Below are 14,169 nucleotides of genomic sequence, written 5' to 3'. Positions count from 1 at the left end.
TGCTGTTTTCAAATACTAATCTGAGAAAACAATGGAGACAATAGTGAATATTAACCATAGTGACACATTAAGAAGCATACAAAACTGTTCACTAGTAATGAATTAATATCATATTTGCCAAAGTTCTAGATGATAGTACACAGCAGATAATTGAATGTGTTGGCATTTATTTTCATATGAACACAGAGGCTACCTCCCAATGCTCCCAGAAGCATCCTCAAAATTTCACTTCTCCAGAGGGCTCAGGAAGAGACATGCTATTGGCATTTTGAGAATTAGCCTTTAAGCTCACTTGGAGCAAAGACAGATTTGCCTCTCTATACTTTCAGCCCAAGTGTAAATTCGGTGTCTCTCTTGTTACCAATTCTATTTTCCTATCTGTGTAATTACACAAACACCTACCTTAGAAGATTTCAGACCTTATGGGGACAAGAAAGTCCTCTCTGTACCAGCTGTCTGCCACAGCCTGTATGGAGAGCACTTGAAGGGGCTGTGGGTCCACTGAGAGGTATTTCTTTACAATCTCCAGGTATTCAGGTAGAAAAGAGTGAAATGGAAATTCAACAGGAACCACATAGGAATAACAAAGGCTACATAAATAGGGTAAGGCGTGGCATAAGATCCAACCATGTTTCATACACGTTCCCCTCAGGTAATGAACATTCAACTAATGTAAGCTTTCTACACATTAATGGTCAGTACCCACTGCCTCCATCTCACCACCTTAAGTTCAAGGTCATGCCAACCCCCCTTGATTCAAGGAGCCTCAGCTTCTCCTCTTCTAAGAGTGGAGACTTTCCATCAATACCTCCCTTTGTTCCTTTTCAGACCAGTGTGCTGTGCTCTGCTCTCCATGCATTGGCACCAGGACTGCTAAGTGGCTTCTCATGTATACTTGCTTCTCTCTACCTCTCCTCCAATTCTTGCCTCAGGAAAATCATTCTTCCTCACTTTTCAATCTCTCATTGTATGTCTTAAAATGTGAATCAAAGAAAACCACAATTTTGTAAAAATACAGCCTGAAGTATAATAAAATACACCCAATTTAAATATCTGCAGGCATCACTGAGAACCCCCAGATTCTCCCTTCAGGATCTTAAAACATAACAAAAGTGAATGATCTCATTTTTAATGAATCAGGTATGCATGCATTCAAATCATAACCTTGATTCAATTAGCATGTACTTTGCTTGTGATTATATTTTCAATAGTTTTTATTACAATTCTTAAAAGATTAGGTAAGCGGAATTAAATAGGTTGTAATAGGTATATTAGTTATAGATAACAAAGTACTACAAAATCCAGTGGCTCAAAACAACAAAAATGTGTTATCTGATGTTTTCTGTGGATCAGAAACTCAGGAGTGGCCTGGCTGCATGGTGCCAGCTCAGTCTTCCACGAGGGTGCACTGGGCTTGTCACCAGGACCTGCACCTTCCCAAAGCCTGACAGACAGGAGGACACATTTCTAAGTCTTACCCACATGGCTCTTGGCAGGAGGTCTTCAGTCCTCACTACAGGGCCTTTCCATGGGTTGTCTTGTGACACATGGCTGGCTTCCCACAGGGTAGGAGCTCCAGGGAGCTAAGGCACTTTAAGTCACTGAGTCTGAGAAGATAACATTCAGTCATTTCTGCCTTTTTTCTATTCATTGGAAGACACCAAATCCAGTCCATGCTAAGGGGAGAGGAATTGGCTCACCCAATTGAGGATGTGTCAAAGAATTTCTGGCCATATTTCAAGCCACCAGAGTGAGCAAGGCTTGAATGCAATTCCCACTGTGACATCATTTCTGAGGGCGGAGATGGGGGAGGATGTTCTGTAATCTGCATATAAGAAAACATTTAAAACAGAGCTTTTTTGGTAAGGGCATACACCACACATTATATGAATATGGCTGGAAAATTGCTGGATACTGTAATGCATCATTGAGCTTTTTAAATATGCTGAAGGCTGAAAGTTTAGATTTCACCATTATTAAATACTCAATCAGCTGCACACACAAACATATCTCCAACACTAACTTGAAAATTAAAATGACTATATGTTTCTATAGAAAATAAGATTAGTTGACTTATTGATGAAAATGTGGGGATAATTTTAGCTACTAAGGAGACAAGTTGTCGTAATAGCTTATACACCTCATATACCTTCACTCATATGCCAGGACAAGTCCATCATTGGCACTGAACAATCATATAATCTAGGACTTCTTTTAAGGCATGGTCAGTAAGAGAATAATCTGTCTTGAAAAGATAAGATTTTCATCTCAAAATATTCCCTGATACTAGATGGCGGTAATGCTCACCTCTTTCCCACCCACTTTGGGTATCTGCACTGTTTTGAAAGAAAAGAAAATGTCTTAAACCAAAAGAGTTTAGATTTACTAATTTCTCCCCTTCCAGAAGCTTTCCACCATTCCCTGTACCTCATTCACCTGTGGTATCTACATTTCACCAATATTGCTGGAAAAAACTCTTGCAGCTCCCCTTACATGCTTTGTTGAATCATACATCTCCACCTATCATCTTTAGAAAGTCTTTTCCTTCTCATTTATTTGGTAAAATCTGTTCATCTTTGAAAACCTAGCTTAAGAGTTACCTTGTTTGTAGATATGCTCTTGACCTCTCCTCACACCCCAGCCACAGCTGATCATGCCACTCTTTGTACCCTCCTGATGCACATTCCTTACATATATAGGAGCCCTTCCTCACCCTCATGTAGCTCCTCACCTGGGAGAGTCTTGAGGAAAAGAAGCATGTTTTTCTCATCTTCCATTTCCCAGTTTCTAACACCTATTGCATAGAAGGGACCCAATAAATGTTTGTTGAATGAAGGATGAATAATGGAAATATTGAAGTGCAGTCATAAGAACAGAACAACTGGCTATCACATGTGCTAACATCGATTACAGCAATGCCTGGAATTACATGGAAAAGCCATAAGAAAGAAACTATTGACTAATATGTGTTCTAACAGACTCTAACAAAGCCTGGAATTACATACATCATGAAAGAGAACAAATGAAATTAACTTTTTAGGTCCTTCTAGGACAATGTTCAATGGAATTTGCATAATCAATTTATTTCATAGGAATCAGTGGATTATCAGTATCACAGGCATCTGTCTAAGTTTGCTTTGATTCTTGTGACACATTTCAAATGAGTCACTAGGGTCAGCCCATACCAGAGAGGGTGTTTCTGTATTACTAAAGCCTCCTCTGTGTGGTGATTCCTGGAAAGCTAAGACTGCACCAGTGACTAGAAGTTGAGCCTTCAATACAATGGGAATGCTTGCTTAACGTCAGTTTGGAAGCTTCCCCTCTAATATGCAATAGAATGAATGAAATCACCACCCAAATTAACACAATCTGCATGTCCCCTAGAACGTAGACAAACTTCAGTTATTCAATAGAAAGAATACAATTTTGAGCACTTCAGGTCTCATTTGTTGAAAAACTAATTTATTGGCAGTATGTTCTGTTTCAGTTTACATCCTGATAATCTGAAAGCCTTGTGCAGCATGCTTTGAATATAATGTATGTGAATATATTTATAGTAATTCTTAAAATTTTATAAAAACTAAAGTGCTCATACTAATTCAAAAAAATGCAATAATAACTCATCTCACAGCAAACGTAACCCTAAGATTTTGCCCCATCCCAGGTACAACCTATGCTTATTAAAGCCTCATGCCACTTGGCACAGAGAGCTTAACAGTTGAGTTCGCACGATGTCCCCATCCCTTCCAGACATCAATTATATTGCTGCTTAGAAATCACTTGCTCAAGATTATTATTTTTAGAACTTTTCACAGAATGGTTTTACTACCTGACACTAGGTCATAACAGATTTTTAAGTAGATAATTGGAGAAAAAGAAAATGATAAAGATTCCAACAAAGGTCAAAGGAAGGAGACTTGCATGAGAACTTGCCGAGAAACAATTGCACCATCTCAGCTGTCTCAGCTGAATGTAAAGGCAAAGCCAGAAAACCTCGCTGCTTCCTTAACATGACCCTGCTACTCACTAAAAAGGAAACATTTTAGATGCAGCCTTGCAACTTCCAACAAGATTGAAGACTTCCCAGATTAGACTAACTCTGAAGCAATTATACCTAAAGCTGGAACCTCAGATGTGGAACCTTGCATTTCTTCATTTTAGAAAGTTTTCAGAAAGCAAATTTGTATCTCTTGTCTGATAAAAGTATACTGAAGATTAATGAATCAGCCAACTACATAAAGTTCATTAAACTTCCCTATCAAAAAATTTATGTATTACATAAAATGGCATTGTTTTGATGGGAAACCTTGAAAATTTGCTAAAGACCCAGCAGTCTAAGAAGCAAGGTCTACACCAGTCAACACTCAAAGTCAAGAGCATCCCTCTTCACCCAGAATGTCCCGATTCCCACTCTCCACTGGCCCATTGAATTGCACAACTGGGACACAAACCAATTTTCAATAGGAGATTAATTATTTTATCATTTATATTAAATAAATTCATATAAAGGAATTCTCAGCAATGGTTTCTAAAATAAGGTATTTCTTGGTATACTGATATGGACTTCTGAAATGGAAAAATAATTAAATTTATTAAGGGGGAAAATAAAACACAAAAGCAACATGTAAAGTATGATTCCATCCTACATAATGGATGGACAAATGGATAGATACATAGCTAGACAGAGAGAAACAGAGATTGTTATCTGTATATTTTAAATATCTAGAAAGGTCCATTTAAAATTATAAAAAGCAACAGTCATCACTAGGAAATGGTAGAGGAACTGGGACCAATGTACTTTTTAAATCATAAAACCTGAGCTATTTGATTTTAATAGGGACTCTTCTCAGTATGGTGGTTTTTTTTAACATGAAAATGCCCTTTTAATCAGGGTAAATTCACATACCATCAAGGCAACTGGGTTGCACTTCCAGAACACATAATGCAGAATGCACATCACATTTATGTAGCACGTGTTCTTTCACAATGTACCATGTAGGATCCCCTCTAAGAAGGGAGGAACCTCCTGCACACAAACTGAAGAGGATTCTGAAACATGGCCCAGAGGTCTACTCTGAGAGACTATCTGAGGGCACTGGTAATATGTTTGTCAGGCTCCTAAGAAGTCCTACCAGTAACAATAGCCCACATCCAAAAATATATGAATATACTGGTAAAATCTGAACTTATTCTCCCTATAAAGAAGGCAACTCAATGTAGCAGTTAAAACATCAGTGCTTATCCATCACAAAATCCATCTGAAATTCAAAACCTAGCCCATCAGCTAGGAGCTAGGAGACTTTGAGCAAGTAATTTCTCTGTGCTCCAATTTCATAGCTGGCAAAATGTGGACAATAACAACAGGGACATCAAAGGGTTTAACTTGGTAGAGATGAAGTGTTCAGAACAGTGCCTGCAATATAATCAATGTCACCCTTTGTTACTGTTCTTGTCTCTATAGCAATAGGTTGGGGACAAGGAGTGTTACTGCAAATGAATTCACTGATGGTGCCCACTTTATAAGTGTTTCAAACTACTCAAGCTCACAGAGAAACATGCACACAAGCCCTCAAGGTCTGGCTTATTATTCTTCACAGCAAGATGCAAATACCTGTAGGTGCATAGCGATTATACCAGATACTGCATGCCAAACAATTATGTAAACAGAGAGATCACAATGGAAAGATTTTTCAGCAATGGCAACTCAGTTGTTTCCATTCTGATAGGAATAGTTCAAGACTGGAGCTTAAACTGTATATAAATAATTTTTAAAAATTAGAAAAAGTGTTTGCCTTTGAAAATATTAATTTATTGTACTTTTAAAAACCTTACAGGTAAGAGATGTGAAATAGGAATATCCAACAAAAACTTGAGTCAAGGTAAATTTTCAGGAATACATTAATTACAAATGTTCCTTGAATTATAAAGGAATATCACCCTGACAAATTCATAATAAGTTGAAAATACTCTGAGTCAAAAATGCACTGGATACACATAAGCTGCCAAACATGGATTAACCATACGTCCACTATAGAGTACTGGTGGTTTCTGCCTGGGGTAGTAGGACTGATTGGGCAGCCAGGCCCAGCGTTGCCAAAGAGAATCACACTGCATGATGCTAGTTAGGAGAAGCTCAGGAGGCAAAATCAATGTGTTCCTCCTGAATGTGTTTCTCCTGAATGTGTATCTCTATCACACCACCCTAGAGCTGAAAACTCTTAAGTTTAAACAAAACAAAGAGTTCTCCTACTGTATTCTATGATTTTCAGGGAGAATTGTTGTAAATTCTTTTCTAATGATTCATTTTATTTATTTGAAAGGCAGAGTTACAGAGAGAGAGAGGCCTTCCAACCAATGGTTTACTCCCCAAATGGCTGCGACAGCCAGGAACTTCTTCTAAGTCTCCCACAAGGGTGAAGGCACCCAAGCACTTGGGTCTCTGCTGCCTTCTCAGGCACATTAGCAGGGAGCTGGAGCAGACTTGGTAAAGCTGGTACTAAGCCACATCTCCAGCCCCTCTGATGCTTCATAAATACTGACACCATCACAACTAGAAGGATTTCAGGTCTCGATCAGCTGTATATCCTAGTGAATTTATAGGATTCCCTAGCTTAGAGGGTAGGATTTTAAGTATATACTATCTTGCTACAACAATTTAATACAGTCTGGTGTTAACAAAGACTGAGGGGTGCAATGGGGACTGTACACAAGCTCTAAGGGCCCAATTAATTTTTTTTGGTTTATATTAAAGAGAGAAAGAGATATCACCCATCTACTAGTTCATTTCCCCAAATGGCATCGACAGTTGGAGTTAGGCCAAATGGAAGGCAGGAGCCTGGAACTCCATCTGAGTCTCTCATGTGGGTTTTGAGTCATCACTTGCTGTCCACCCAGGATGTTCTTTAGTAGGAATTTGGATCAGAAATGGAACACAGACTCAAACCCAGTCTCAAGCGGCACCTAACCACCAAAGCAAATGTCCAGCCTCAAATTATCTATGATTTAAGGATATCAAGGCATCTGCAAGCAGCATGGGTGTATGCATGTGTGTGTGTTCCTACCTCTCCTCCACCTGAAATCATAACAAGATAACAAGGGTATCAGTGCATGCCTTTACTTCCCTGACACAAAAACCGTTCTCTGCATAGGCAACAAAAATGTATTTCTTAACACAAACTAGAGCTTTATACTACATGCCCTGAAAAGTATTCAAGTAATAAAACTTCCTTTTTCACATTCTATAAATGCTCATCTGAGATATAACTCTATAATGACAGGTAGTTGAACCCTGTAAAACATCTCTGATAGATTCAGATCAGATTCATAGCCACCTGGTATATAGCAGCCATAATAAAACTGTGCTTTACATTCAACAGGCAAGCATATAAACTAGTTTTGTACCTTAATATTCCTCTCTATATGCTCATAATTTTAAACACACAAAATTATCTCTACATTTTGATGATTTAAAGAAAATGCAATGGAAACTTGTATTCTTATACATCTTGCTGGTTTCACTTTTGCTTTTCTTTCTAACACCAGCTACAAATCAGCTCTTCCATCATTTGGCTTCCCCAAGGCAAAACAAGATGATGAATTTGGTAGTTGTTGACAGTGCTGTTGAAAACGTTGGTTTCTTTAAAGGTACCTCAGACAAGCTAAACTTTTGTTTCAGATAGAGTAGACAAAATAAAATTCACTTCCTTTGTAGATTTTTTTTAAATCTAAACATATTTGCATTGGAAAACTGTTATAGTCATTTAGAAAAGAAAAACCAAATGCAGGTTTATGTTTAAAAAACAAGCAGTCCTCAGGGAGAATAATTTGCTTTCTATATTTACAATCGTTTCTGGGCACGGAACACGATGAGAGAAATGTTTTAAGGGATATATACATGTGAGAGAAAAATACTTAAATATCAAGGAAACTGAAATGTAGTTTTGTACCAACATCTAATCATAGACAAAATTAACACATGCTAAATTAAATATTTAACTGACAACATTTAGAACAATTGACTGTAGCCTTTGTCATTGTGGGTGCAATTTTTTTCTAGAGGGAGCTTCAAGAAGTTTGTGGAAAATGCATATTATTAAAACACTATGCATAATTTTAAATTTCCTTTCCAGCCAAATAAACTATTAATTTCATTTTCCACAATCGTTTTGAAGCACCTTCATAGAGAAAAGACACATTTATTCACTTATTTTTTTTTTTTTTTAAAAAAAGCTATCATTTGGGATGACAGTAATTTCTTCAATTTGCAGAGGCAGGGGTGGAATGAGATTCTGGAAGGGCTTAGCAATTCTCTATACTTCACATGGTCAACTGGGAAATCAGAAATAGGACCGTAGCCTATTTGAGGCAGATAATAAATGTGGAAAGAGCTTTATAAACCATAAAGAGCTATAAAAACCCAGGTCTGTACCAGATCGATCAGGACCGTCTGTGTTCAGGCACACCACCAAACTTGAATGACCCCTTTCCCCAAAGCATCGTCCTGCCACTAAGGTTAATGCTTATTAGTACTCCAAAAAGAAAAACCAAAGGCATTTCCTGGAACTGAATCAAATGTGTTTCCCTTGATTTTGTTTGAATGTGCCGCCTCCATCATCTGCTTCTGAGAGCTGTCAGGGGCCCTGTGTTAGCCCGTTGCCATTTAGAGCAGTTTGTTTTCCTCTCTATATACCCCATAGATTTATAGACAAAAATCCTTTACTCTCTCATATTTAACATTAAATGGGGAGAGAGTTCCATGTCTTGGGGGAATGGAACTCAGTAGTCTGCAGGATCTACACAAGAGTCTCTCCGTGGATCTTTTCTTGAAGAAGGCAGACAATTCAGTTGCATTCAAATATCATAGCCCCAGGAGATGCTTTCAATTTCCTTGTCTCTACTGGAGATGAAGGCAGTGCTAAGAAAACAATTTTAGGTCACTTGGATACCCAAGTCAAGGTAATGGAGCTGAAGGAAATTATATTATTGCTACTTTTGTGTTACAGAGAAGATGTGGTTAAGCATCACTGGATTTTGCTCTGAACAGTTTTAAGTTAATTGCCAACAGCACAAATGTGCATTTACATCATGACATGATAGGATTGAGTTCCTTAGTAAACATTCAAACTGCGAAAAACAGCTGTATGGGGGTGGGCATTGTGGCATAGTCGGTTAAGCCACCACTCCTACATCAGAGTGCCAGAGTTCAAGTCCAGCTTTCTGCTAATGCATCCCGGAAGGCAGCAGGTGATGACTCAAGGCCTTGGTCCATGTCATTTACATGGGAGAACAGGACGAAGTTCGGGGCTTCTGGCTTTGCCCTAGCCCAGCTCTGGCTGTTGTGTACATCTGGGCAGTGAATCAGTGGATGGAAAATTCTGTCTGTGTCTTTCAAATAGATAAAAATAGATAAATAATATTAACAAAAATTTGTGCTGTAAAACATCTTTCAGGGCACCATGTGTGAGGTTAGTTAAAGCAATGATACATGCTCTACCTCACTACTCATGCCTCCAACTGTTTTCATAACTTTTATATCAAGTCGGAACCTCATGGCAGATTCAACTTGACGTCAGAAGGTTGCTAGCACATTCACAGAGACTCTAACAGAGGCAGAGTTTTCTACAGACTACATTTGTGAAGGCAGGTTCAGATTCCAGCCTCACCACTTTCACTCTTCCTCAGGGGTGTCACCCATTAACAAATTTTCTTTTGAGAAAAGAGAACCTATTTCCATTGATAGACTTCTCAATGACATTTTTGTATGCTGTCAATGAAACCTGACAGTGTTTTACGTATGGAATATAAATGGATCTGACTTTTGATTAAGAAATGACAGAGACAAGCCAAAATCATGCTGGTTTTCAACAAAAGGCACCCATCCCTCACTGAAGCCATCTGCAGCAACACAACCATTTGTCACAAACCATGGTCTCTCCAAACTTCTGCATTCATTTCCCCACAGGTGGTCATCAGCATGCAGCAGAACACAAGATAAACTGTCTATGAATAAATGAGAACACTATCACATGGGTAACATGGCAAGTCCTCTGCTTAATATAACATCTGTGTAGCCTAACCTACTTAACTCTGACCTCTTTTCCTAACTGCAATGCAGAGTTAGCCAAGACCCAAATAAAATGTTTCCCTTAAAATTTCACTCCTGCTCTTTTCTCTTTTTTCTACAGTTAGGATTCTTCACACCACTAGGAATGTATTTTTCTATTATCTAGGTTTTTTTTTAAGATTTATTTTCTTTATTTGAAAGGCAATAGAGACAGGGAGAGCCCCATCACAATCTCCAGGGCTGGGCCAGGCCACAGCCAGAAGCAAGAACTTACTCCAAGTTTCCCACCTGGGTGGCAGGAGCTCAACAACCTGAGCCACCCCAACTGCCCCTCAGAGTCCACACTAGCAGGGAGCTAGAGCCCAGAGCTGGAGCCAGGTGTCACACCCACGCTCTCCCATGTGGAGCACAGATGTCTTTACCTTGTCTTAACTGCTAGGCCAAATACCCACCCCAATGATCTAACTATCAGTGGACTTCCCCTCCTCTTTTAGCGCCTTTTAGTCACTGGGAAGTCACCAAGGTGACCCTTTCAGAATCTCCAAGGCTATGTCCTCCAGTCAGGAAAATTCACACATAGACACAAGCACTCTTGACACGTAAGCACGTCCTGGGCCACCGGAAGGCCATGCGTGGACCTCCAGTTGAGGAATCTGGAACCGAAAGGGCTTCTGAGAGCACCTGAAATCAGAACCCCAGGTTCAATTTCCAGTTTCGGTCTTTACTAACCATAAATGTTTTGTTAATCTATTAAAATGCCTTGAGTGCTTTCTCATACACAAAATGGTGACAATTCTAGCTGTATCTGTCTTTCTGGGTTCTATCAATGTTGTTGGTGCAGGCGTTGTGGTGCAGGGAGTTAAGCCACTGCCTGTGATGCCAGCATCCCATATGAGCGAGCACTGGTTGGTGGTCCTGCTACTCTACTTCTGATTCAGGTCCTTACTAATTCATGTGGGAAGGCAGCAGAAGGTCACCCAAGTACTTGGCCCCACCCAGCGGGAGACCTGCATGTGGTTCCAGGTTCCTGGTTTCGGGTTGGTCAAGAGACAGCCATTGCAACCATTTGGGGAGTGAACCAAAAGATGGAAGTTTTCTGTCACTCTCTGTAAATCTTTCAATTAAATAAATAAATCTTTAACAAAATTAAAAATAAATATTAGGAATATAAAAATTTTATAATTCCCTCTGTAAATTAAAGTATGTCTTTTTTTATTTAAAGGAATTTATGTATACATTAGATTCTCAGAGCCACAACAAAAGCATGATAATTACAACAGAATTCTCATCAATTTTCATATTTATGTGATATTAATTCAAAGAACAGATTGAGAACTATCATTACATTTTTATAATTGTATTTAGGAACTAAAGTGTATCTTTTAATTAAAAACCTTGGAAGCTGTCTTTGGTTCTTTGTTTTTCTTTTTCTCCTAAAATTGGCTAGATATTCCCTCAATGCATCTCTCCCCAGATCCCACTATCCCTGCTAAGGTCTTCATATCTAAATCTCTATCCCTGTCTCTGTGAAGGCAATCTACCTCAACTGTAGCATACATGAAATGCCATATATGGCAATAAACAAACATGCATGTGAAGGTCATATTTTTCTGAGACAACCACATTTCCAATGACAATATATTGTTTGATCTAAATTATGTTCTTTGTCCTATCATTTGCCCAATCAGTCAAAAAGATAAGCCAATACAGAAACTTTAAAGCACACAGAGAGAGTATTGTTAATGGGGAAAACAGGCATGAACAGCCAATGGGGAAGCCCTTGTTAAGCAATTTTTACTTTATCCAATACAAAAGACATTTTGCAACAGAGATATTAAGAAAATGTTAAATAGATTTAAAAAGAATCCTGTCGCCTTTTTTTTGGAGTTCATAGACAACTGACTCTGGCAAGAACTGATTCATATCCAACCTGCCCCCTCCTTCAGGTTAGAGTCCATTTCTGAAAGATTACAGAGTACAACATGAGTGATTAAAAAACTTAAAGCCACAATATGTTAATACATAGCCAGTTCACGTTCAGGATACTGAATTATAATACTTCTGAGTATCATTCTATTTGTAAATATAGTATGTGCTTTGATTAATAAACTAAGGGTCAACAATAGACAATCACATATAAACACTGAGTGAGCCTTGGCATCTAGGACATAATTAAGTCTGTGATCCCCATGCAGATCTGGTGAGCACTTGAGTAGATCGGCAGTGCCAGCGATGACGAGGTAGCTCATGGCTGTCTGTCCTCCCCTCTCCTACCACAGCAGTGAGTACTGACTGAAACCCTGAAAACACTTCTCCTTGCCAAGAAACAAGTTACCTCCATATTCTGCCTTCCTCTCAACAACAAACTGTTAATAAATCTGCCCTTGGCTTGTTCTCTCTCGAATCTTTATGATCTACCTTAAAATACAAAATGATCTCAAACAAGTAATATCCTAAAAAGGAAAATTACACATTTGTTAGAAAATGTATTACAAAAATCTACTCTTGTGAACTTGGCAGAGTATATAAATTTTAGTACAGATCTTCACACAGGGTTTTCCAAGAAGTACTAGACTGAAGTCAGTAAGACTCAAGTAAAATTTCTGAACATACTATTGTGTGCCAATCACCTTGACATGTGCCACTTTAGCTAATTTACACACTCAGTTATCAAAAGCAGAAAGAGCCCCAAAAGTAAGGAAAAATACAAATGAAAGGAGATAATCCCTAAAGGTCTGTACTATTATCTACTGCTGCAAAAAAAAAAAAAAAAAAATGCACTTAGCAACTTAAAAGAACAGTAAACACTGACCATTCCACACTAGTTCTGCAGTCAGAGATTATCTAGGAGCAACGTAGCTGAGGGGTCCTGGCCCATGGTCTCTCCTAAGTTTGCTGTCAAGTTGTGGGCCTGCAATGGTTTTCAAGATGACTCACTCCACAGACAGCAAGATGATTCTGGGTGTTGGCAGCGCCCTCAGTTCCTCGCCATATGGGAGCTCCAGAGGGTTGCTTTGGTGTCTTCATGCAATGGCAGCTGGCTTTCCCACAGCAAGTGAGCCAACTGAGAGCAAAGTGGAAACTGTTGTCTGATGACCTAGTCTCAGATGCCACAACTTTTTCGTTGCTGCAACACCATATTGGTGACAGAGGTCGCCATTTTCACTGAAGGAAGGAACTGAATGAGGCTGTAATAGCTAGGATGGGGATCACCACAGTCATCTTAGAGGTTGACCACCTTGGATGCATATTCAACGAGAAGCCACCAAAATACTCAGAGTACATATGGACGTGGGGGAAAGAAAGGGGTAAGAATGTTACTCAGACAGAGAGAGATGGAGTTACAGGAATTAAGTCTGCAAATTACTAAGCACATGATCAAGAAATGCAACCAAACCCATGTGAACATCAGACTTCTCACTTTAAAGTGCAGGCCCAGTCATGTTTATCACTAACATTTGACCCTTCTATCCACCATCTTTTTTATGGTGAGGTGGTCCCTGTAACTGGAACTCCAATCAATGGACCATTACAGAAAGTGAGGTGTAAGCTTCCATACTGAGGGCCTACAAACCCACGTGCTGTTTTCCTATCACATTTCCCTGTAGCAATTACCAAGGAGCCTTTTATTCCAAGCAGTGTAACTGCAGTTTGAAAGTACTTCCCTTGGCCTCCACAGCCAAGTAGCCACAGGGAAGAATTGCTGTGGACAGTCATCTGGCACTGATGTGGACAGGCAGGAAGCTGCTGAATGAGGAAAAGCTGAGGGCTGCCAGCAGCACCTGCTCACATGTGCATCCCAAACCCTAGTCCCTTCTCTGTAAGCTGGCTTGACAGATTCAACATGGCTACAGGCATGGCATCCCCATTTGCTCACATGCACCTGAGCCTCACTACACATCAAGAGGCCATGACACTTCTCTAGAAATGATGGCTTGTGTGCCCCAGCCCTGTGTGGAGATGCCACATGACCTTCAAGAACCCCCCAAAATGGGACATGGAAGCAAGAAGTACTCAGCCCTGCCTTAACTCCACCTTCTTAGAGTTTTCTGTTAGGCCCTGCCCCAGGCACCCCCTCCACCCTATTAAAGGATGAACCCAACTTT

General features: G+C 39.4%; 1 protein-coding gene and 1 long non-coding RNA gene across 6 annotated transcripts in view; both read right to left on the bottom strand.

Moving 5' to 3' along the window:
* The window catches only part of FGF14 (fibroblast growth factor 14), an 849,823-nt gene that overhangs the window by 671,776 nt on the left and 163,878 nt on the right, over nt 1-14,169 (bottom strand). The window lies entirely within an intron of this gene.
* On the bottom strand, nt 1,431-2,796 carry LOC149124501 (uncharacterized). The gene is made up of 3 exons (XR_016212698.1): nt 2,732-2,796; nt 1,701-1,825; nt 1,431-1,607 (listed from the first exon to the last, which is right to left on the bottom strand). It is a non-coding gene; the product is annotated as an uncharacterized LOC149124501 (long non-coding RNA).

The sequence above is a fragment of the Oryctolagus cuniculus genome, chromosome 9, assembly GCF_051225735.1.
Source record: "Oryctolagus cuniculus isolate XC-2025 breed Fujian yellow rabbit chromosome 9, ASM5122573v1, whole genome shotgun sequence".
Lineage (NCBI taxonomy): Eukaryota > Metazoa > Chordata > Mammalia > Lagomorpha > Leporidae > Oryctolagus > Oryctolagus cuniculus.
The sequence above is the reverse complement of the archived record's forward strand: the minus strand, read 5'-3'. Positions and strand labels throughout refer to the sequence as shown.